General features: G+C 36.9%; 1 pseudogene; it reads left to right on the forward strand.

The window, feature by feature from the left end:
• Positions 1-9,886: 9,886 nt before the first annotated feature.
• On the forward strand, positions 9,887-13,003 carry LOC137248469 (putative gustatory receptor 39b; annotated as a pseudogene).
• The last annotated feature ends 10,419 nt before the right edge of the window (positions 13,004-23,422 follow it).

The following is a 23,422-nucleotide window of genomic DNA, read 5'->3' on the forward strand; positions in this document are numbered from 1 at the left end:
CACTTAAATAGTTACATATCTACAAGAACTTCATTAAATAACTCATTTTCAAATTTTTTAGTAGGCACAGGAGCAGATACCTCCATAATTAAAAAGAATCAAGTACTTAGTCATACAAAAATTAATACAGAACAAATAACAGACTTAAAGGGCATCGGTCAGGGTACAACCAGTACATTAGGCACAATTAAAGCCGATTTAAAAGGCGATGACCTTCTAATTTATCATAAATTTCACGTCGTAGAAGACGATTTTCCAATACCGTGTGATGGTATAATAGGTTTGGACTTTATAAAGAAATATAATTGTATTCTAGATTATGGCAAAAATGATTGGCATATGATTTTCCTCAAACAATCACAATGTTCCTAACAAATTATCTGTCTGCCAACACAATTACGATCCCTGCTAGATCTGAAGTCATTAGAGAAGTAACAGTAAACTCTGATAATAAAACCATCTTCATACCCCATCAACAATTATCTGAAGGAATTTTCATAGCAAACACAATCACAAATAAAGAACAAACTTTTGTCAGAATTATAAACACCACACACAAAAACACAACTATTCAAAATTACAAAATACATACTGAAAATCTAGATGACTACAATTTAATTAAAACAAACACACGCAATAAACAAAGTAATGACACAGAAAAATTAAAAAGATTAACTAAAAATTTCCCAAAATTTGTTAATTCAGAATTAACCTCATTATGCACAGAATTTATAGACATATTTGCACTAGAAACAGAACCAATCTCGTCTAATAATTTTTATAAGCAAAAATTACACATGAAAGATGACACACGAGTATACATAAAAAACTATAGATTGCCCGAAACTCAAAAAGGAGAAATAAGCAAACAGGTTAATAAACTGATCGAAGATGACATTATAGAACCCTCAATATCAGAGTATAACAGCCCCATTTTACTGGTACCTAAAAAATTACTACCAGGTAATACTGAAAAAAGATGGAGACTGGTAGTTGATTACAGACAAGTAAACAAAAAACTAGCAGCGGATAAATTTCCACTTCCAAGAATTTATGATATTTTAGACCAACTTGGAAGAGCAAAATATTTTTCATGCCTTGACCTTATGTCCGGTTTTCACCAAATAGAATTACACCAAGATTCTAGAGATATAACCTCGTTCACAGCAGACAATGGTACATATAGATTTAAAAGACTACCCTATGGATTAAAAGTAGCACCAAACTCATTCCAAAGAATGATGACACTGGCATTTGCAGGCCTCAAACCATCCCAAGCCTTTCTATATATGGATGATTTAGTTGTACTAGGGTGTTCAGAAAAACACATGCTGAAAAACTTAAGAGATGTTTTTGATACTTGTAGGAAATACAACTTAAAATTACATCCAGACAAATGCCTATTTTTCAGCGAAGAGGTAACTTATCTAGGACATAAATGCACAAGCGAGGGAATACTACCCGACCCAAGCAAATTTGAGATAGTTCAAAATTACCCAACACCAAAAACAGCAGATGAAGTTAAAAGATTCGTAGCGTTCTGCAATTATTACAGAAGATTTGTACCGAATTTCGCAGAATACTCAAGAAAATTAACTAGGCTTTGCAAAAAGAATGTTTCTTTCGACTGGACAGAAGAATGTCAAAAAGCTTTTGTCTATTTAAAGGAAGCATTAATCAGCCCAAAACTTTTGCAAAACCCCGACTTCAATAAAGAATTCTGCATAACAACAGACGCTAGTGGGTATGCTTGCGGAGCAGTCCTTAGCCAGGAACATGACGGCAAACAGTTACCAATCGCTTACGCCTCTAGATCCTTTACAAAAGGTGAAACAAACAAAGCTACAATAGAAAAAGAGCTAGCAGCAATCCATTGGGCCATAACATTCTTCAGACCATACGTCTATGGTAGAAAATTCAAAATCAAAACCGACCACCGCCCTTTAACTTACCTTTTTTCGATGAAGAACCCTTCATCTAAGTTAACACGAGTAAGACTCGATTTAGAAGAATACGATTTCGAAGTGGAGTACATTGCTGGAAAAGAAAATCACATCGCGGACGCATTGTCTCGCATTAACATAACGAATTTAAAAGAAATGTCAGTGGAAGCATGCAAAATAATGAAAGTCACAACTAGATCAACAGCTAAAAATATACCAAATAATGCTAAAATTCAAGAAAGTCACACTGAGAACCCCAAGATATATGAAGCGGTAAATAAATTTGAAGTAAAAAGACATGTCAGGCTCGTTTTCAATCCCCCGAAATTATATTTCAAAAAGGGAAAGAAAATTAGTAGCACCATAAATACAAGAAACCTAATTGTAGATGATAAAATTGACTTAGGACAATTCTTTATCAGGCTCGAAAAAGAAGCCGCCAATTTAGGATTTGAAAAGATACAGTTGTCCTTAGGGGACAAATTGTTTAAGGATAATTATACTCGAGTAGGCAAATTTATTGAATTAGGAAAAAGGGTTCTCAAGAAATTAACAATTGCACTAACCCCAGAGGTTGTGTACGTGACTAGTCCCAGGAAAATTAGAGAAATTCTGCAGAAATATCATGACGATCCTATTAGTGGTGGCCACCCAGGAATAAAGCGCATGATAAAGAAAATCAAACAAAACTATAGCTGGAAAAATATGCGAGGTGAAATAAAGAAATACGTAAATAACTGCATCCACTGCAATAAGAATAAAATAAATAAGCATATAAAGGAGCCAATGACAATAACGGAGACACCTCCGAGAGCCTTCGATATAATACAGATCGATACGGTCGGACCATTGCCAAAGTCAATAAACGGAAACGAATACGCAGTTACCATTATATGCGATCTCACAAAATACTTGGTAGCAATCCCAGTCCCCAGCAAACATGCGCTAATAGTTGCCAAAGCTATATTCGAGCATTTCATTTTGATTTATGGTCCCATGAAAACAATCCTAACAGATATGGGATCCGAATACAAAAATAAATTATTCGAAGAACTGTGCAAATTGCTAAAAGTTGAACACAAAAACTCAACACCATACCATTATCAAACTTTGGGCACTGTAGAACGTAGTCATAGAACGTTTAATGAATATGTACGTTCATATATATCCAGTGACAAAGATGATTGGGATGAATACCTAAAATATTTCGCGTACTGCTACAACACGACCCCACCGACCGTACATAACTATTGCCCTTATGAGCTTATATTTGCGAACAATAAGAACAATAGGGATAAGGAACTAATAATCCATAAGAATAGACTTAAACCCATTTAAAGTATTTTTTTTAGCAAATAATCATTCCAATTTACCCGATTCATTAATAAAAATAATTTCTAAAAACAATCGGATTTTAGATGGGTCGACACATTTAAAATCCGGCAATAAAACAATTGTATAAAATTTTAATAAAATAAATAAAATAAACAATATAAATAAAATAAGAAAAATTAAAAGATTTTTTCTTTCTCTACAATTTTGAAAAAATAAATGGACTTATACAAATATATATATGTAAAAAGTAACAATAATTATAACAATAAAAATAGCAAGGTCAACAGATCAAAAGCAAAGCAAACAACCTCTTTCACTACAATATCAAATAACAATAAAATATCAAAACAATTGAAAATATGACAAAAAGTCTTATAAAATTGTTCACAAAACAATTATATAACACTTTTTTTCTAAGGTGGATGGTGTAGTATTATACGTCACACACTGTATTGTATCATATATGCCACACCTACTGTAACATACTTGCGGCTTTACGCATAACAAATTCAAATATATTTTAGTAATAATCATATTACAATTATTGAACTAACCCAGACGGCACGGAATGCCAAATATGAGACACATATCACAGTTAATAAATTATACATATAAACACACAACCCATTGTAATATACATACAAACATTCAACTAATTGTGGGAAAATACCAAAATATTCAAACTGATCTGCTGACGCTGCAAATTGTACAAAACTACATGTATGGAGTTATGCATACAAAACTACATGTATACAAAGACTGTATACAACCGTACATGTATGCATAACCCATTTCCTATGTACTTATTTTTAGTTATTAGTATTAAGATATTTATGAATATATAGGTTAAGTAAATTAGTATAAAAGACAATAATTTATTCAATAAAGAAGAGACTTAATGTCGCACAATCAAACGTGCAACGTCTTTCAATTACGAATATTTCAAATTGACCTTATGGCCGTTGACCTTATGTCACCACACCATCACATTAATGCATTTTCATCGAGCCTTGATACGTGTGCAAAGTTTCAATCAAACTTATGGACATTCAAAGTGGTAATAAGGCCAATTGACCTTATAGCCGTTGACCCTATGTCACCACACCATCACATTAATGCATTGCCATCGAGCCCTGATACGTGTGCAAAGTTTCAATCAAAACTTATGGCCATTCAAAGTGGTAATAAAGCCAATTGACCTTATGTACGTTGACCTTATGTCACCATACCATCACATTAATGCATTGTCATCGAGCCTTGATACGTTTGCAAAGTTTCAATCAAAATTATGGCCATTCAAAGTGGTAATAAGGCCAATTGACCTTATGGCCGTTGACCTTATGTCACCACACCATCACATTAATGCATTGTCATCGAGCCTTGATATGTGTGCAAAGTTTCAATCAAACTTATGGCCATTCAAAATGGTAATAAGGCCAATTGACCTTATGGCCGTTAAAGTTATGTCACCACACCATCACATTAATGCATTGTCATCGATCCTTGATACGTGTGCAAAGTTTCAAATTAATCAGACTTCTAGAAACCGGTGAAAATTAAGCTCAAAGATTCCGTTACATACAGGCCAATCTAATAAAAGCGTGTTAAAAATCTTCGCCGAGGCAGTCGCGTTAGTATCAGAAGATCTAGCACCGGAACGTATCGGAGTTATATCCGGCAAATGACTGCTCGACAGTCGAAACACTCACCTAAAAACAACAGCAGCACACATCACGTACACATTTATCAAAATTTCGTTGCATGCCCTTTTTAGTGATAACATCCGCAACACAATAGCCTGTAAACTAAGTGAAGTAACATCTCCCAAAGCACACTTTGTTTTTTATCATGATATAAAGCGAAAGCCCGCCATTAGCTAAATTATAATGCACTATGGAACAACAATCGCACGCTTGGTTTCGATATACAGTAATTTTTGGTATTTATTTAAGACGAAGTTCAATAGCCACAAGCAGTCTAGAAAAGTATGAGATTGGAGCGCGCAACTTAAAACCAGGCCCCAGCACCAAATTACGTAGCGTATGGGTTACCCCACGGCATGGTATCATCAACGCATACCGTTTGAAAAGGCTCTATGTAAAAGCATTATTAACGTGGACGTTTATTATGAATGCCCTGGGCTTCGGCGCCGTACGAAGGGTGTTATGCTCACTTGGGTGGTTGGAAAATACTCTTCACGTCGGAAGCTATCGCGAATCTATTCATTATTATGGAGGCACTATGGCTGCAGGTAGAACATGAAGCATTCTTTGAGCAGCTGCATAAGGTTGAGTTTTCACTGAAATTTCGGCTTCATCTTAATATGAAAGAAGACAATTTTTTAAAAACTTTGCTGCGCCTATATTTATGCTATTTATCGTCATTCTTTCTTGTGGGTCTAACGCTCTTTCTTTGTTCAACGATTTGGATACAATATATTGGCTACTTTTGGTATGTTTTTTGGTTTATGATCGCAAGCGTATACGTCTTATACAAGTGCTAATCTATTTACGTGTTCTAAATTATTACATGATTTGCCTTGCAAAGAAATTACGTCAAGATGTAGCCTATTACAAGGCGTAAACATTGGATGCGAATTTTGCAAAAGTTAAATCACATAAATATCTTTTAGCCATCAAAGATGCCTACACCCAACTTGTGGAAGCTTTCGATTTATTTAATAAATTTGCCTGCTGGTCACTTTTATCGATTATAACCTGTTACATTTTGGATATAAGTTGTAATATTTATTGGTCTCTTTTGAGCCTCGATGGTATAGTCATACGTAAGAACATTTTTATAGCCACTATATTTTGGTTATGTCCTCTGATTGCCTTAGTTTGGCATGTTTGCAGGTTTGGTGACGCGTGTTCACAAGTGGTAAGTATTTGCTAAACTCAATTTAATTGCATAAAATAAGTTTTGCATACTTTTAGGATGCAGTCATAACGGGTTTATTATGCAAAGTAGTAATTTCAAGCACTTCAAATGAATTGGCAATTTAGCGCTTGACATTGCGTCAATTGTCGACGCAATTAAAACTCCGTCGTATTCAGGTGTCAGCGAAAGGCATTTTTTACCTGAATATGCAACTGATAATGTCGGTAAGCCTCAAAGTATGCTTTAGTTGCTACCTGTAGAAATTAGTTTGAAGTCTTTTATTATCGTTTCTAGGTTTCCACATCGATAGCGGCCTACCTTATTATAATAATACAATTTGTCAATAGTTCAAATAGATGAATATCTGAAACATCACTTGGAGTTGCGAATTATATACCCAGTTGTGCATATTGTCATAAAATAAAAGAGTTTATTTAGCATCTTTTAAATTTCATTTTAAATAAACTTATTTGGTGGCGGCTTTAGGAGATATTTAAAATCTCCGATTGCAGGGCATTACCAGTCCGTTAATGGGAATGCTGCATCTTGCCGGTTATCCTATCAACCATTTTATAATAGCAGTGTAACCGGTCTAGCTCTCTCTTCCTTAATTGCCCCATCCCTCCCTTACTATTATTTTAACTTTCTACTCCGAACTGGCGAATGCTGCATCTTGCCGGTTATCCTATCAACCATTTTATAATAGCAGTGTAACCGGTCTAGCTCTCTCTTCCTTAATTGCCCCATCCCTCCCTTACTATTATTTTAACTTTCTACTCCGAACTGCACTCCCAGCTATATTAAATTGTCTCTCCTTTTTACATATTCGACACTCTTTTTCTTCCTTTCTCCATTTTTTTTGTTGCAGAGAAGCCCGTAATGACAAGAACTGCGCCAAATCACTGGCAAGGGTGATAAAGTGTAACCAACAATATTTTGTAAGCTCGGAACTTGGCTCTGCTTGGTAACTCTTATTTTTCTTACCTTAGCGATAAAGACAATCCCCGAAGGTTTTGGTGATGATGATCGTTTCACGGTACGATTCGTTTAGGTACTAGCCCAATTATAGTACTAGCCCACCATTTCGGGAACGATTCCACGTCGTGACCTTCGAGAATACGCCACCAGCTCCTTCTGTGAGAAACTTGAGTCGTGCCCTTAAATATGTGTATGATTCAATAATATTTGTAACAAGACTTGCCTCGCGTAGACATGGTTACCTATTAGGTTATTGTTGTTGTAACGATAAAGACACTCCCCGAAAGCTTTGGGGAGTGTTATCGATATTGATGGTCCGGATATACATAGATTCGATAAGTACCGGTAACAAGCACCATTCAGGTTCTAGCCCGACCATATCGGAAACGATTTAATATGACCACATTGAACCTTCTGGCCATCCCGCCCACCACCAACAGAGGCTCGCCTGCTTAATATGTGTGTATCACATATTTGTAACAGAATTCACTTCGACTAGGTGAGGTTGACAATTGAAACCCTGACGTGGCTGGACGTACGTGCAACCATAGTAGGAGAGCGGGTTCGCATCCCACACCCGAGAGAAAAGGCTTTGACGATATGCCAATTGGTTGTGAAGAAGTTATAAATTGCTCTGAGAAACTACTTGAATCGTACACTGGGTTGGTAGACAAGCACGCTACATCCATACCTTTGCCTATTTCCGTGTGTCTGCCCCTTTCCTTTTCATTGTTTTCGTATTCTTTTTCTTACTCATATGTTTCTTCTATCCCCTCACCTTCACCCTCCTCCTCTTTCTTTCCTCTCCTTCATCTCTTATGCTCCTCATCGTTCTCCTGTTAGGTATCTCCTCTTTTCATGTTCCACTTCGTTTCTTTCGCCTATCTCTTCTCTTCCTCAGTCTATATCTCCTTCTCTTCGCCTGGCTTTGTGCCTTTACCTGTCTTTCCTCTCTATCGCTTTCCGGCTTCCTATGCCGATTCCTTTGTTTTCGACTTTTGTTTCCAATTCCTGTTACATACTTTTTCCTTACGAAAACTCCATCTTCTTCGTTTTTCTCTTTCTTTCTCTATCGTCTTGCTCACCGTTTTTCTCTAAATGAGCGTAACGAGGATAGAAGTAGTAGTAGTGGAAGCTTTTAACGTATTTAAGTACCGCTTCGGACTCTTGACTCTAAATCACGAAGGGATTAAGAGCCACGACACTTAGATGGGAGAGTCTTGCTTTGCCAGAGTGACGCAATCGCATAGAATGTGAGCCTGTGCATTTATATTCTGATCTACGGCAACCTAACTTAACGAAAGTTTGTTTTTGGCTTCCAAATCAATAAGTCTACATTGCATTCATCCATTCGTTTAAAAGTAATGTGTTACACAGCAAGGCACGTACGGCTGTCTGACATAGTGAGGATACTCCACGAGTATAAGCCACATTGTAGATATTCTTTACCGCTTACTTCTTCTGCATGGATTTGGCTAAGGCACTAAGTGCCTCAAAAGTAGCGGGATAGCATCCTATTTGTAACCATTTCAAAAGTTCGACCCATAGATGCCAGCTCTCGTTTTTTCGTCAATAAATTTGAACCCTTCTGTGAAACAGACCTATAAGTCAGGGTCAGTATATGGATTCCCTTTCACACAAATAGTTCTGTCCACAATGGACCGCTCAAAATTCCGAACATCACGTAGTTGCAATAAATTTTCTCATTACTTACCTATGACCCGTCATTTTTCTACTCTTCAGCTTAGAGTTATTTTGAAATCTTAATGCAGCAAGTATTGCCTCTTTCTCTATTATAATAGGGAAGGGAGATATTGCCACAAAGGTACTATGTGGGGGACGTTGTCATCGTTCTTGCCAATACAAACTAGTCCATACAGTTGGCTTCATTTTGTTATTGCTGTTGTTTGCGTGGTATTCGGCCAGTATTAAATGTACGAATACCAATTTGGGAGATAGCTCCTATGCTTTGTCATAGAGTCTACTATAGGCAAAGAAAGCTCTTGTTATTGTGGTGGTTGTAGCAATAAGGACACTCCTCGAAGGCCTTGGGGAGTGTTATCGATGTTGATGATCCTTTGCCGGATGCAGATCCGGCACGTTCCGGTAACAAGCACCATAAAGTTAATAGCCCGACGATCTCGGGAGACCTTCTAGGCCATCCCGCCCTCCCAATCCCTAGATCCATCAGGAGTTCGAGGTCGCCAGAACCTCGGTTGTTAATGAAAAAGGATTCGCCACGGGTAGGTGAGGTTGACAATTGGGTTGGAGAAGCTATATATCGCGCTGGCAATCCCTTGAATCAATTTGGTATTTCAGTCGCCTCTTACGACAGGCATACCTACCGCGTGTATATTCTAAGCTCCCTAACCCGCTGGGGTGGGCAAAGAAAGCTTTGCTCAGATTTTGGTGCCACCCAGGGATGGTTATGGCATGGATAGTTCCTTTTCCGGGTAAAAGTCACTATGACAGTTTTGTTCGGATTGATAGACAGTGCTTCATTATCACAACACCTTTCTATCTATTTTCAACGTTCATGCATACATATATCGTGTATCTCGAAACCACCTTTATCTGATTTTTTTGTGTCTCATCCTAATAGTTGCATGGCAAACATTATTCATTTTTTATCACAAAAAAGATGAAGATAATGTCCTAAACACATCTTTTGGCACATACTTGCATACGTAGAACTTTTTCTAAGTTCACGATACACCGTAATAAGGACAAAAAGTGTCTACGCAGTTAGAATGACAAACGAATTCCGCGCTTCGCAGCGCTGCTGCATATTTTTTGGCATTTCCTTAAATCAATGGCAATACGAGTGTCCCACCCAATTAAAGAGATATCACAAACAAGCGTGGTGTCAAAAGCCTTCAGGCGTTTGCTACAACAAAAGCACATCCCACTTGATCCAACGTATCTACATAACGCTCATAGCATTAATGGTGGCTATGTTTTACGTACATGGACTATACACGCATGACCCATTAACAAACTTGCTGCTTACGTGGCTGACTTCCGTTACGCTCTTTCATCTACAAGTATTAACAAATTTCTTGATTCTCATGGAAGCGTCATGCAGGCGCAGCCAACACGCTAACTTTCTTCTACTACTCGAAGAGATTGAAATGTCCTTGAAACTGCGTTTGCGTACGGATGTGCGTAAATTTGTACTAATTAAGCAATTGCATTATATCATAGCATACCTTGGGGCGCTTTCACTGCTTGGACTCATACTCTTCATGATCACTTCGTTATGGTTGAACTATGTTGGTTACTTTTGGAATGGTCTTTGGTCCCTCTTAATGCGTGTACGTATCATACAGTTAATAGTTTATGTGCGTACAATGCAACATTATTTGGAGTGCTTCTGTGCGAAGCTACGTTAAGTTGTAGCCTACCGTGTGGCGCTGCAATAGCAGCTGTTGGACATAGATTATGCCAAATTCGACTCAGTGGAGTACTTGTTCGCTATTAAAGATATTTATGCTCTGATTTATAATGCTTTTCAGTTACTTAATTATTTTGGTGGTTGGTCGCTCTTTTGCATTGTGCTCACTTTTCTGTTTGACATAAGCTTTAACATTTATTGGACGCTTCTTAGTTTGGATGGGTTCTTCATACGGCGCCTTTATTATATTGCTGGACCCTTGGCTACAATACCACGTGTCGTCATTATTTATACGCTTTGCTATTGGTGCAATAAGTGTAATTAATTGGTGAGTCTAATTGAAAGTAAATTTTTTTCTTAAAATTTATTGCATACTTTTAGGGTCGTAATGTTGCTTGTCTCGTAAGTAGGATGCAGATATTGAATTCTGCGAGCTCTACGGCCAGATATTATCTTGTTTTGCATCAATTCTCTTCACAACTACAACTACAACGTATTGAAGTTACGGCGCATGGATTCTTTGTATTGGAAATGCACCTCTTAGTGACAGTAAGTGCTTATGAGGATGAATGCTACCATGCAGGGCTTACATATGTACAAGACAGAAATCGGATATGTAATCAGGCAAACAAGCTGTAAGTTTGATTTCACCTTCTTGACTTGAGGACAGTGAACATGACCAAAACTTACCTTTGGAAAGCGCAAGTATAATCCGAATCGGGAAATTACAAATCTCTTACGAGATCGTTTAAGAAGTATAGTTAACTCCCGTTGCACAAAACCAAAAAGGAAATATCAAAAATATTTGAGCGCGTGGCTAGACGTTTACAAATATTTGAGTATAAGATTCCTAAAGAGCGACTGACGGCATCGCCTTTTATCGATTGCCAAACTTAGAAATGTAGCCTAACTCTTGCCGGGCGCTCTCTCAGACTTACTAGGATGCTTTTTCATAGTCTTATAAGCTCTATAGAAATAGTCTATTCGTCATATCGTGGTTCCTCTGGTTTAACCTATTCACAGGCAGTGAGCGTAAACTGCATCGGAGTGGGGTAGGTTTGGCCGCTATTCAAAGAAATGTGAAAAAAGGACGCCACTGATGACCTTCTACTGCTGTAAAGGAGCTTCCTCGTATCTTGCGTCTAGAGGCTACAAATTAGTTTCATCAGAGGAGCTTTTGCTCAGCCTGTGAAATATTTTGAAGCCTCATGTAGACAGGGTGATTATGCAAAATAAACTACAAACTAGCTCTGGGTGTGGCGGGATGGTCTAGAAGGTTTAATGTGGCTATATGTATAAATCATTTCCGAGATGTTCGGGATAGTATCTTAATGTTGCCTGTTATCGGCACGTAGCGGATATATATCCAGTCAAGGCTCAACATCGATAAAACTCCCCAAAACCTTTATCGTTAATATAACAACAACACAACAACATGTTGAAGCTAAAGTGATCCTCGACTTGGGGGAACCGTTTATACTGGGAGGGCGAACCTCCTCGCTACTTGCCCTGACAAGAAGTCGCATATTGCGTCTAGATTTTAGCGTATCGAATGGTTGGAAAGAACTACCTGGTAGCCATAGGTGGGGTACAGTTCGTATTTCCGTTGATCACATTTAGCCTCACTAACGCTAACATCATCTGTTTGTAGCTGGGAAGATTTTGTACAGATGTTGACGCCAATCAGCTCAGCTGAGTTATGAGAAAACTGGAGAGAAGTACTGTGGATAAAGATGCGGATAAGGATAAATATAAGAATAAAAATAAAAAGAAGGATAGGTATACGGATAAGGTAAGGGCAAAGGATAAGGATAAGAATAAAGATACGGAGATGAGTGCCAAGTTCGGACAGACAGGCAGACAGACGGACGGATGGACGGACGGACGGGCGGAAGGACATGACTAAATAAAGTTCTTTTCTCGCCCGGATCATTTTGATATATAGAAGTCTATATCTATCTCGATTAGTTTATGCCGTTACGGGATACAGTTATGCGAACGAAATTAATATACTCTGTGAGCTATGCTCACATGAGTATAAAACGAAAGAGATGAAAAGAGAGGGAAGAAAAAAGGAAGAACGAGAAGATGAAGTACGAGTGGAAGAAGGAGAACAGAAAGTACAATATGTAGGAAGAGAAGGAGTGGTGAAGGAAAAGAAAGGCAAGGAGAGATAGAAGAATAAGGAAAGAAAAATGGAGGGGTAAAATTTGTTATATTAGAGAGACATCAGCAAAACATTTATTATAAAGGGTGCCTGGAAAAATATCCGAATATCACAGAGACCGCGGAACTTGTAACAAAACCTGTACGCTGCTTGCTCTTCAAAAATTCTCACACTTATTTTAAACAGATTTTCGCGGAGACAGCAAGAAACTTGGTCATATTACTGCAATTTCTTTCACTTTGGATGGACTACCATAACACAACAACACTTACAGGGACTGGCATCTGTCGCAGCTGTCAGAATTAATGTTCAATTCATATGCTATTAAAAAAATATGTACTAAATAAAATTGAGAAGGTGAAATTATACTTATAGTGGATTTTATTTTACGTTCATATTCAACATGGGAGTATTCCAGCTGCTTTAATGTTTTTGCCGTTTATATTTCTATCGGCTGAAAACATTTGTAGGCTTGACATGGAGATGTCCTAGACATGGTGAGCTCAGCTCATCCTCATTGGAGCACAGCCGACTAACAGTATGTTCTGTTCAGGTATCAGGCCATATTAAAGACTCTACTACGTTTGAAAGACAAACTTTGAAAATGTTTAGTATTCTGTGAATTTTCTAGCTCTCAGAATGCATACTCCAAAGGCTGCTTCATAGAAATTGCTCACGACATTATCACCTATTAGCAGAACATGATTTGGTGTAATAACGTCATTATGCCCTTACCGTAATTTCCTCACGAATATCAAAGTTTAACCGCAGAAGAAGCTCTTGGATTAAGATACCGCGAAAGCCGTTGGCTGAACAGCAGATATGAAACCTTTGACTTCTCTCTATAAATTTCTTGCTTTCCTTCACATCTATAGCCGACAGGGAATATGCCACTCAAGTTCTTCGTTTAAAGGAACATAATATAGGCCAGCCTACGAGGAAGCAGCGATTAGGCTCACAAATGGGTATCGAAACTGGACTTTGCTGACTGACATTAGCTAGAATAGTGACGAACACTCTCCGGAATCAAAAAATGCACTGACATTTTTCAAAATACTTTTTAGGAGTTTGCTCATATCCCATATGGTACAAGGTCTTTGCAGCATACCCTCTCAGGTATTAAACGCTAAGCCTCAGGCTTTATAACAACGCCTGTAGTCGTGAGTGGTCAGTGGTACATGCAGCATAAAGAGTTGAGTGCGTAGGGTTTCTTTTATTTAGCGGTATCTTCACTATATTTATTAGCGCCTGTGATTCCATTAGCCCAAGTGTAAGCGCTCTCCTACGATACTGCGACACCCAATGGATTTTATACCACAGAAACGATCGTTTCGATTGCCATGAAACAATAATAGTATCATCGATAGGTACAAATTATCGATATATCTATACTATAATCGATAGTTTTCCACCTCTATTATCCACCTCTCTATTTGTAGCATGTATGTGCGCTAACGTCGTGTACATGTGTAAGCCAACAGACACTCACTTTTCTCGGAACCGGGCGCAGCTATACATTTTTTTTTGCGTTAATAAATGTTAAATAATTGCCAATGAATGAGGTTTAAATTATTTAAAATACAATGGTGTGTCTGCCACGTTAATACGACCATTTAGAGGCCCTGAAAACTTTCCATATTCATAACATATATGTATATTGGCATCTGTGGCCACCGTGGAGTGATGGTAGCGTGCTCCGCCTACCACACCGTATGCCCTGGGTTCACACCCCGGGCAAAGCAACATCAAAATTTTAGAAATAAGGTTTTTCAATAAGACGAAAATTTTTCTAAGCGGGGTCGCCCCTCGGCAGTGTTTGGCAAGCGCTCCGGGTGTATTTCTGCCATGAAAAGCTCTCAGTGAAAACTCATCTGCCTTGCAGATGCCTTTCGAAGTCAGCATAAAACATGTAGGTCCCGTCCGGCCAATTTGTAGGGAAAATCAAGAGGAGCACGACGCAAATTAGAAGAGAAGATCGGCCTTAGATCTCTGCGGAGGTTATCGCGCCTTACATCTATTTTTTATTTTTTTATTTATATTGGCATCTGTTATTGGTGCCTCACCCTAAAAAATGTGATAACTTCATAAAATAGGAAACATCGAAAACTTTTTTTAATCTCCAAAATGTGAATAAATTCGCCAACCTAAAAATTTATAGATTATGAATATGGCGGAAAACCAAAAACTTATTGGTTGGCTATGGTATCATTCTAACATAGGCGTTATTCTATGGCTTCAATGACCTATTACATTAATTTCCATAAGATTGGTAGTTATTTCCCAACTTTCTTGCTATCTCATGATCTATTCATACAAGTTTGAACTTTACAGTCGTGAACAAAGTTTGGTCTCACAACAACAAGGCATTTACATACATGCGTCATACCTTTATTGCAAACAATCAAACATATTTATTGACTCGTAATCATAAAAATTTATTTGTATATGACACAAGAAAAAATATCGCTATTACGACTGCTGAGTGGAATATCACCACATCACAACTGTTGTTTGGACAACGCCCCATTTCAAAATAAATCGAAATTCGACATTCAGTCCAGCTAGGGTGATATTCCACCCAACAGTCAATTTATAACAACACACTTCAATTACTTCATATATTGGATATTAAAAACTCGTTAACAATTGGATTTGTTACATCTGTATATAAACTCGGAACATCGCTGTGCGTACAACCACCATGTAGCACCCCACAAAGTTTTCCTCCCACAAGGGCTCCTGCTCCAGAGTCTCCATAACACGGACGTATTTGGGGACATCCAGCACAAATGAGTGTGTTATCTAAATATCGTAGTGGATATCGAGTCTCAATAATATGATTGCAATCTTCTACTTCTACTATATATAATTTAACAGTTTTGAGATGATTAAGTTGATCGGATTGTGAACCCCATCCACTAATTTGCAGTGCTGTGCCCGGTCTTAATGAACTTTCACAAAGAGATATAGGTTTTACTTGAGCTTTTTCCGAAAATAATCCATCCACTTTAAGCACAGCTATATCTGCATATCTTGATGGTCTATGAAACTTTGGATGACGATGTATACTCCGTACACTGCGTTCTTGCCCTCTTGCTCTGTTTGTTTCACATATATCCGCTACACCAGCTAGAAGGACGAACTGCCTCGGCTCTCGCTGTACTGTGCAATGCGCAGCTGTTACAACCGTATACAAATTTACTAAGGAACCAACACATACATAGTTGAGATCATAAAAAATTGCCACTGAGTGTGGGCTCCGCTCTATTGGTATATCAGCGCCATTTACAAAGCGAAATTGCGCATTCGTATACGTCAAATAGCAGCTAAGTATAAGAGACAGGATCACGAAATAAATGCCTGAGTTCATTTTGGTTTAAGACCTTTTGCACTAATTTTTAAGTATAAAGTACTAAGTGGTAAATTTTGTGGGCGCTATTTATACCTGAGTCGTGTGAGTAAAAAATAAAGAAACACTTTTTCTTATAGATTTCAGGAACACATATTTTAGATTAAAGCTATGCAAAAAAATCTTTTTTTTTTTAAGTAGTTGAACAAACAAATTTTACTTTAAACAAATAAAAAATTCAAGCAATTTATGCATATTACAGCAAAATGAAATGAGCTCAGCTCTGGCAAAACACTTGCTTTAGTTTTTTAGTAATTGTTTGTTAAATCTGTACTCGCATAGTTGAATTGTGTTATTAATTAGATATGAATAAATACAGAAAAGTACAGAGCGTGCACTTAATTAGTTTTATTTGTTTTCAAACTGCTAATATGTTCTATTGTATACTGCCACAAAACCAAAGGTGGAAGCAGTGCAATACATTTTGGGTAGCAACACAGCTCGAAATTAACTGGGCTGACATAATCAAGATCTTTTGTTAAGTGTTAATGGGACCTTATGAAGTCAATTACTTTTCATCTTACGATAGCTTTTCCCTCTAGATTTTAGGAATGAAACACAATCAAAATACTTCTTAATTTCAGTTAGAGTTGTACAACACTCGGTCCGTTTTAGCTTAAGTTTTCGGGTGAAAGTATGTGCCAAAATTCCAAACACCTAATTAAACAACAAAACTTTTAAAAACAACATTTTCTTACAAATTTCTTACTATAGGAGCTTTATATGTTTATGATATATACAGAGCGTGCATTTAATTAGCTTTATTTGTTTCCAAACCGCTAATATGTTCTATTGTATACTGCCACAACACCATAGTTGGGAGTAGTGCACGAAATTGTGAGCAACAACACTGCACTATGGCTTAAATGACCATGTTCTGCGGCCAAAAATCAACCAAAGGAGATAGAAGCTTGAAAATTTGCACACACAAATCTGGCACCCCCTAAAACTCTGGCAAAATAATGTGCGGGATTTGATCATTGCCACGCCTTTTTTTAAATTATACTTACGAGTAGGTACATATATTATTTAAGAACTTTTTTGACCTACATATTTCTTCTTAAAATCTTTCAATGAATCTGTTATTTTTCGAGATATCGCTAATTAAGTTGTATGTAAAATAAAATGGAACACTTAAGGCTATTAAAAAATAATTTATTCAGAAAGATTGATATTATATTTAAAAGTATTAGTCGAGTTTATTTTTGGTGCTCCCTTTTTGAGTGAGTACTAAAAGCATAGCAAATTTTTGTTTTTTGTGTGTCAGGTAAAATCCCACCTTGATCTAATCTCACGATTCTTCTTCTTCCTCTAGTTCAATCGAGAAGCCAATATTATCTTCCATATCTTCATTTTCGTCGGAACATATTTCATCTAATTCTTCTAATGCCTGACGTGATGTTGTAGGCTTATCATTGTCAAACTCATTAGGAAGAGATTTAAAAAGTGCAACTACTTGAGGTGGTAATGTTTGTTTTGTTGTTGAATAAATCCTCTTTGTCAAGTGCATACTAGATATAAGGGGATCAAATGAATCCATAGCTCTATCAAAGGCATCTTTTATATTACGACATGCGATCTGTTTTATAGTATTTGTTATGGCTTTCTGAAACATTTTCTCCTAGACAGCCTAGTGGTGCACTAGATGATTGCATAATTTGAGCGCAGTGAACCAAAATTTTGTGTAACGTGGCTGACATAGGATACCAGTCGTATTTTTATACTCAGATGAGAAGAGCTCACAGAGTATATTAACTTTGTTCGCATAACGGTAATCCGTAACGGCATAAACTAATCGAGATAGATATAGACTTCTATATATCAAAATGATCTGGGCGAAAAAAGAAATTCATTTAGCCATGTCCGTCCGTCCGTCCGTAAACACGATAACTTGAGTAAATTTTGAGGTATCTTGATGAAATTTGGTATGTAGGTACGTAGGCACTCATCTCAGATCGCTATTTAAAATGAATGAAATCGGACTACAACCACATCCACTTTTTCGATATCGAAAATTTCGAAAAACCGAAAAAGTCCGATAATTCATTACCAAAGATGTATAAAGCGATGAAACTTGGTAGTGCGTTGACCTTATGACGCTAAATAGAAAATTAGTAAAATTTTGGACAATGGGCGTGGAACCGCCCACTTTTAAAAGAAGGTAATTTAAAAGTTTTGCAAGCTCTAATTTGGCAGTCGTTGAAGATATCATGATGAAATTTGGCAGGCACTTTACTCCTATTACTATATGTGTGCTAAATAAAAATTAGCAAAATCGGATGACGAACACGCCCACTTAAAAAAAGAATTTTTTTAAGTCAAATTTTAACAAAAAATTGAATATCTTTACAGAATATAAGTAAATTATGTCAACATTCAACCCCATTAATAATATGGTGCAACAAAATACAAAAATAAAAGAAAATTTCAAAATGGGCGTGGCTCCGCCCTTTTTCATTTAATTCGCCTAGAATACTTTTAATGCTATAAGTGGAACAAAAATTTACCAATCCTTGTGAAAATTGGTAGGTGCATAGATTCTATGACGATAACTGTTTTCTGTGCAATGGGCGAAATCGGTTGAAGCTACGCCCAGTTTTTATACACAGTCGACCTTCTGTCCTTCCGCTCAGCCGTTAACACGATAACTTGAGCAAAAATCGATATATCTTTACTAAACTTAGTTCACGCACTTATCTGAACTCACTTTATCTATTTAGAAAACACTTTGTAAAATGGGTGTGACACCTACCATATTAAGTAGAACAAAATGAAAAAGTTCTGCAGGGCGAAACCAAAAGCCCTTGGAATCTTGGCCGGAATACTCTTCGTGGTATTACACATATAAATAAATTAGCGGTACCCGACAGATGATGTTCTGGGCCACCCTGGTCCACATTTTCATCGATATCCCGAAAACGCCTTCACATATACAACTAGGGGGCACTCCCTTTTAAAACCCTCATTAATAGCTTTAATTTGATACCCATATCGTACAAACACATTCTAGAGCCCCCCTGGTCCACCTTTATGGCAATATCTCGAAAGGGCGTCCACCTATAGAACTAAGGCCCACTACGTTTTAAATAATCACTAACACCTTTCATTTGATACCCATATCGTACAAACGCATTCTAGTCATCCCTGGTCCATCTTTATGGCGATACTTCGAAAAGGCGTCCACCTATAGAACTAAGGCCCACTACGTTTTAAATAATCACTAACACCTTTCATTTGATACCCATATCATACAAACACATTCTAGAGTGACCTCTGGTCCACCTTTATGGCGATGTCCCGCAATGGCGCCCACCTATAGAACTATGGCCTACTCCCTCTTAAAATACTCTTTAATACCTTCCATTTGAAACCCATGTCATACAAACACATTCCAGGGTTACCCTGGGTTCATTTTGCTAAATGGTGATTTTCCCTTATTTTGTCTCCAAAGCTCTCAGCTGAGTATGCTATGTTCGGTTACACCCGAACTTAGCCTTCCTTACTTGTTCCATATATGTTTGATAGTTGCACCATTATGTCTTTTTGCAGAAATAATATTCATTTTGCTGTCTGCTCTACCAAATTTTGCAAATGCACCATCACCATTGTTTCAGTATGTACTATACCTTCAGGCCGACACAGTAACTTACACTCAATAACTTTATAATAAAGAGGGTAAATATCACAATTTCTAGATTTGTTTAGTTCTCGTGTGTTATTGCACTGTTGCCTTGTCAAGTCATTTTCCAACAATTATACTAAAGCTTCTTCAAAATTTCATTATTCGAAGCATCGCATCGGAGATTTAACTGCCTCAGTCAAAACATATTTTAAGTCATTGTCCTTCGATGCACGTGTAGAAATTGATGCCGCATGTAACAGAAGAGATGTGATTGCTGAGAGCAAACTTCTGATGAGAATCTCAGCTTTTGCGGCTCAATTCCTTCAGAATAACTCACTGTAGGTCGCCCTTATTGCTAAACATTGGACAATGCAAATACAATATCCATTGCTAGCCAGTGACTTTCATACGTGATCATATTTTGTAAACTTCGTCCATTTTTCTTACATTTTTGGGTTGCATGTGAACAGAATCTCTTATTTTTTAAATATATTCGTTTCACCTCTTCCCAGTTAAGTCGACTATTGAATTTTCGCCCAATTCAATCGAAAACAGCTTTATGTTGCTTATTATTTTCCGCCCACACATTAAACATATCTCCGTTTTTGATCTTGATATGCTCTGAAAATGTTTGATAAGTCAGCGATTAACAAACTCTTGCAAAAGATATATACACCGAATTAACAACACACTTTTGTCTCAAATAATTTTCATATCGGACCCAGTCGGACCCCACAACTTCTACTTTACGAAACCCGAGCAACATTTTTAAACCCACATAATTTTAACTAGCACATAACTACTGCGAAATTTTAAATATATTGTAACGAATTTAGGGAAACTCCGCTTATTTCAAACCTTCTACTAACGTTGATATCGCTAAACTTTTCAACCAATAACTCCAATATTCAATAATGCAAAATGGTCTTTATTAAAGTACTTCACAATAACTCTTATACTTAGCAACCAATAGCGTGCTTAAGTCAAACTGATTCGTCGTGCCTCAGCTGCTGCTGCTTTTATACTTTTTGGTTTTGACATATTTCTAGGCGTTTCTATTTCTAGAATTTACTAGTTAGTTACCAGCTATAAAATTTCCAGCTATAACTACGTTTAAAGCTTCTCATATGCGCGTGTATATGTGAGTGATACTTGCACAAATTATTGCCTACTTTTGGGAGTATCTCAGATAAATTCATGTGTTTGTGCGTTGCTCTCCGCTGCTTGTATGGACATATGTATACACATAGTGATTGATTTATTGATGTGCATACAAGTCACTGCTTAGTGTTGGCTTAGAGATGATAGTATCCCTTAGTGTTGCTAATATTCGTCACAATATGTTGCTTGTATTGTTTTTGCACTTATACACATTGTTATACACACCTTCGCAATTGTTTTCCATTTTAAAAAACATATTTATCTGTAGAACTTTTCCTTTCGCACAATTTTAAGCTTAACTAATTTTCGCACAATAAAAATCGCAAAATTGACGTTAAAATAACCGTTAAATTCATCTGGTTACCGCTTCTACTAGAGTTGCCAGAGAGGAAAAAAAGTATGTATATATAAGGTTTATTCCCTATTTAGAGAAAACATAATTTGCCAAAAGTCGAAACTAAAAAAATTGACTTTTGGCGTCAGAACATGGTCATTTAAGCCACAGTGCACTGCTCTAATTAAAGTGGGCTAACATAATCAAAATCTTTTGTTAAGTGTTAATGAGCCGGCGATAAGCCCACAGTGATAAACAGAAGAAAGGATAAACTAGATTTATTAAAATGTGGGAGGGGCGGGGGTACGAAACTCCCCTGAAAATTTATCTTTTGAAATGATCTTGAAATAGTTCCGAAAACAACGAACATATTCGGCTATAGTTAAAAAATATTTGGTAGTAGTGCTTCCGATATAATTCCCGAAACATTTTACTTTAGCACTTTTTCGAAAATTTTTAAGTATAAAATACACCTGTGGGCGCTATTGGAACAATATTGGGTTGTGTGAATAGAATATAAGCAAACACTTTTTCTTCTAGATTTCAGGAGTCTGGAATACCAAAGATACTTCTAAATTTAAGTTCAAGCTATACAAAGAGGAGCTTGTTTTGTTTTTTCTTTCTATTCGTTGTAAATTAATAAATACAAGGCGCAATAACCGCCGAAGATATTTAAGGCCGAGCTTCTCGTCTAATTTGCGTCGTGTTTCCTTCAGTTTTCCCTAAAAATTGGCCGGACGGGACCTACATGTTTTATGTCGACTCCGAACGGCATCACCAAGGCAGATGAGTTTCCACTGAGAGCTTTTCATGGCAGAAATACACTCGGAGCGCTTGCCAGACACTGCCGAGGGGCGACCCCGTTTAGAAAAATTTTCTTCTAATAGAAAAACCTTATTTCTAAAATTTTTGATGTTGCTTTGCCCGGGGTGTGAACCCAGGGCATACGGTGTCGTAGGCGGAGCACGCTAAAATCACACCACGGTGCCCGCCAAAAATATATTGCTGGAAAATACGAAAAATCCAAAAAGTATAAAGATATGAAAATTTTTGCATCCACTCTCCCTCCGTTCTATCTGACCTGCTACTACTATAAACTACCTCGCCCTTCCGTCAACAACTACAACTCTTCACTTGTTTATACAATCAGTTACAGATTTAACTAAATGAAATGGAAAAAAAGTCAAATTACAAAAATTATTTTTTTGTTTAATAGGAATAATATGCGGAATTAATTTAAGAAAATAAAATAAATACATTTAATTTGTTTATTGGCCGTTAATGAATAAATATATATATTTTTCTGTTTGTGAGCTCTAGGCCTCTTTTAAATAAAACAACTCCGTTTGTTGCTAGTATGTATTTAATTTTCGATATTTCAATCATCAGGAATCTTCCGCTGTGATGCATGTGTGATGTGTGTCTTTGCACCACAGCGGAAGATTCCTGATGATGATCTCAGATTGAGATCGAAATATCGAAAAATAAATACATACTAGCAAGAAACCGAGTTGTTTTATTTAAAAGAGGCCTAGAGCTCACAAACAGAAAAATATATGTAAAATAAATACAAACATTTATTGGCCCGGCTTCATCTAGGAAAACCTCGCCTCTTAGAGAGGTCATAATTTTAGGAAAAATATTTTCATTTTAACCCCCGGTAGAATAGAAAATATTAATAGGAAAATTTTCCTGAATTTGAAAAATTGTATTTTGTTTTTGGATTAGTAAGTAGAAAAATTTTCAGACAACCTGCCATAGCTGCGCAGATAGATCCATTTCGAAGGGTGCTAAGCCTTCATCATCAGTACGCTTTAGGCACGCTGCGCTAACCATTTAGCTATACAGCGGTGGTTTGTTTGACTGGCAAATTTGCTACTTCTATTCCTTTTACCCAATATATTTATTCAGTGTTGCGCCATCTGGTGCAAATCACTGATAATGCTGGATTTTTGTTTCTTGTCAATTACTTTGTTTGACATTCCCAAGTGCTCATGGTTTATTAACAATTGTTTTTGTTTTTATCGGCATATTGATAAATGATTCAAGGTTCGATTCGAGCTCAAGGCCAGAACAATAATTTTTTTCTAATGTTCTAATTATTGTTATTTTTAAATTTTTCTAAATTTGAAAAAGACAAGAAACAAAAATCCAGCATTATCAGTGATTTGCACCAGATGGCGCAACACTGAATAAATA

Source organism: Eurosta solidaginis, chromosome 4 (assembly GCF_040869045.1).
Source record: "Eurosta solidaginis isolate ZX-2024a chromosome 4, ASM4086904v1, whole genome shotgun sequence".
NCBI lineage: Eukaryota > Metazoa > Arthropoda > Insecta > Diptera > Tephritidae > Eurosta > Eurosta solidaginis.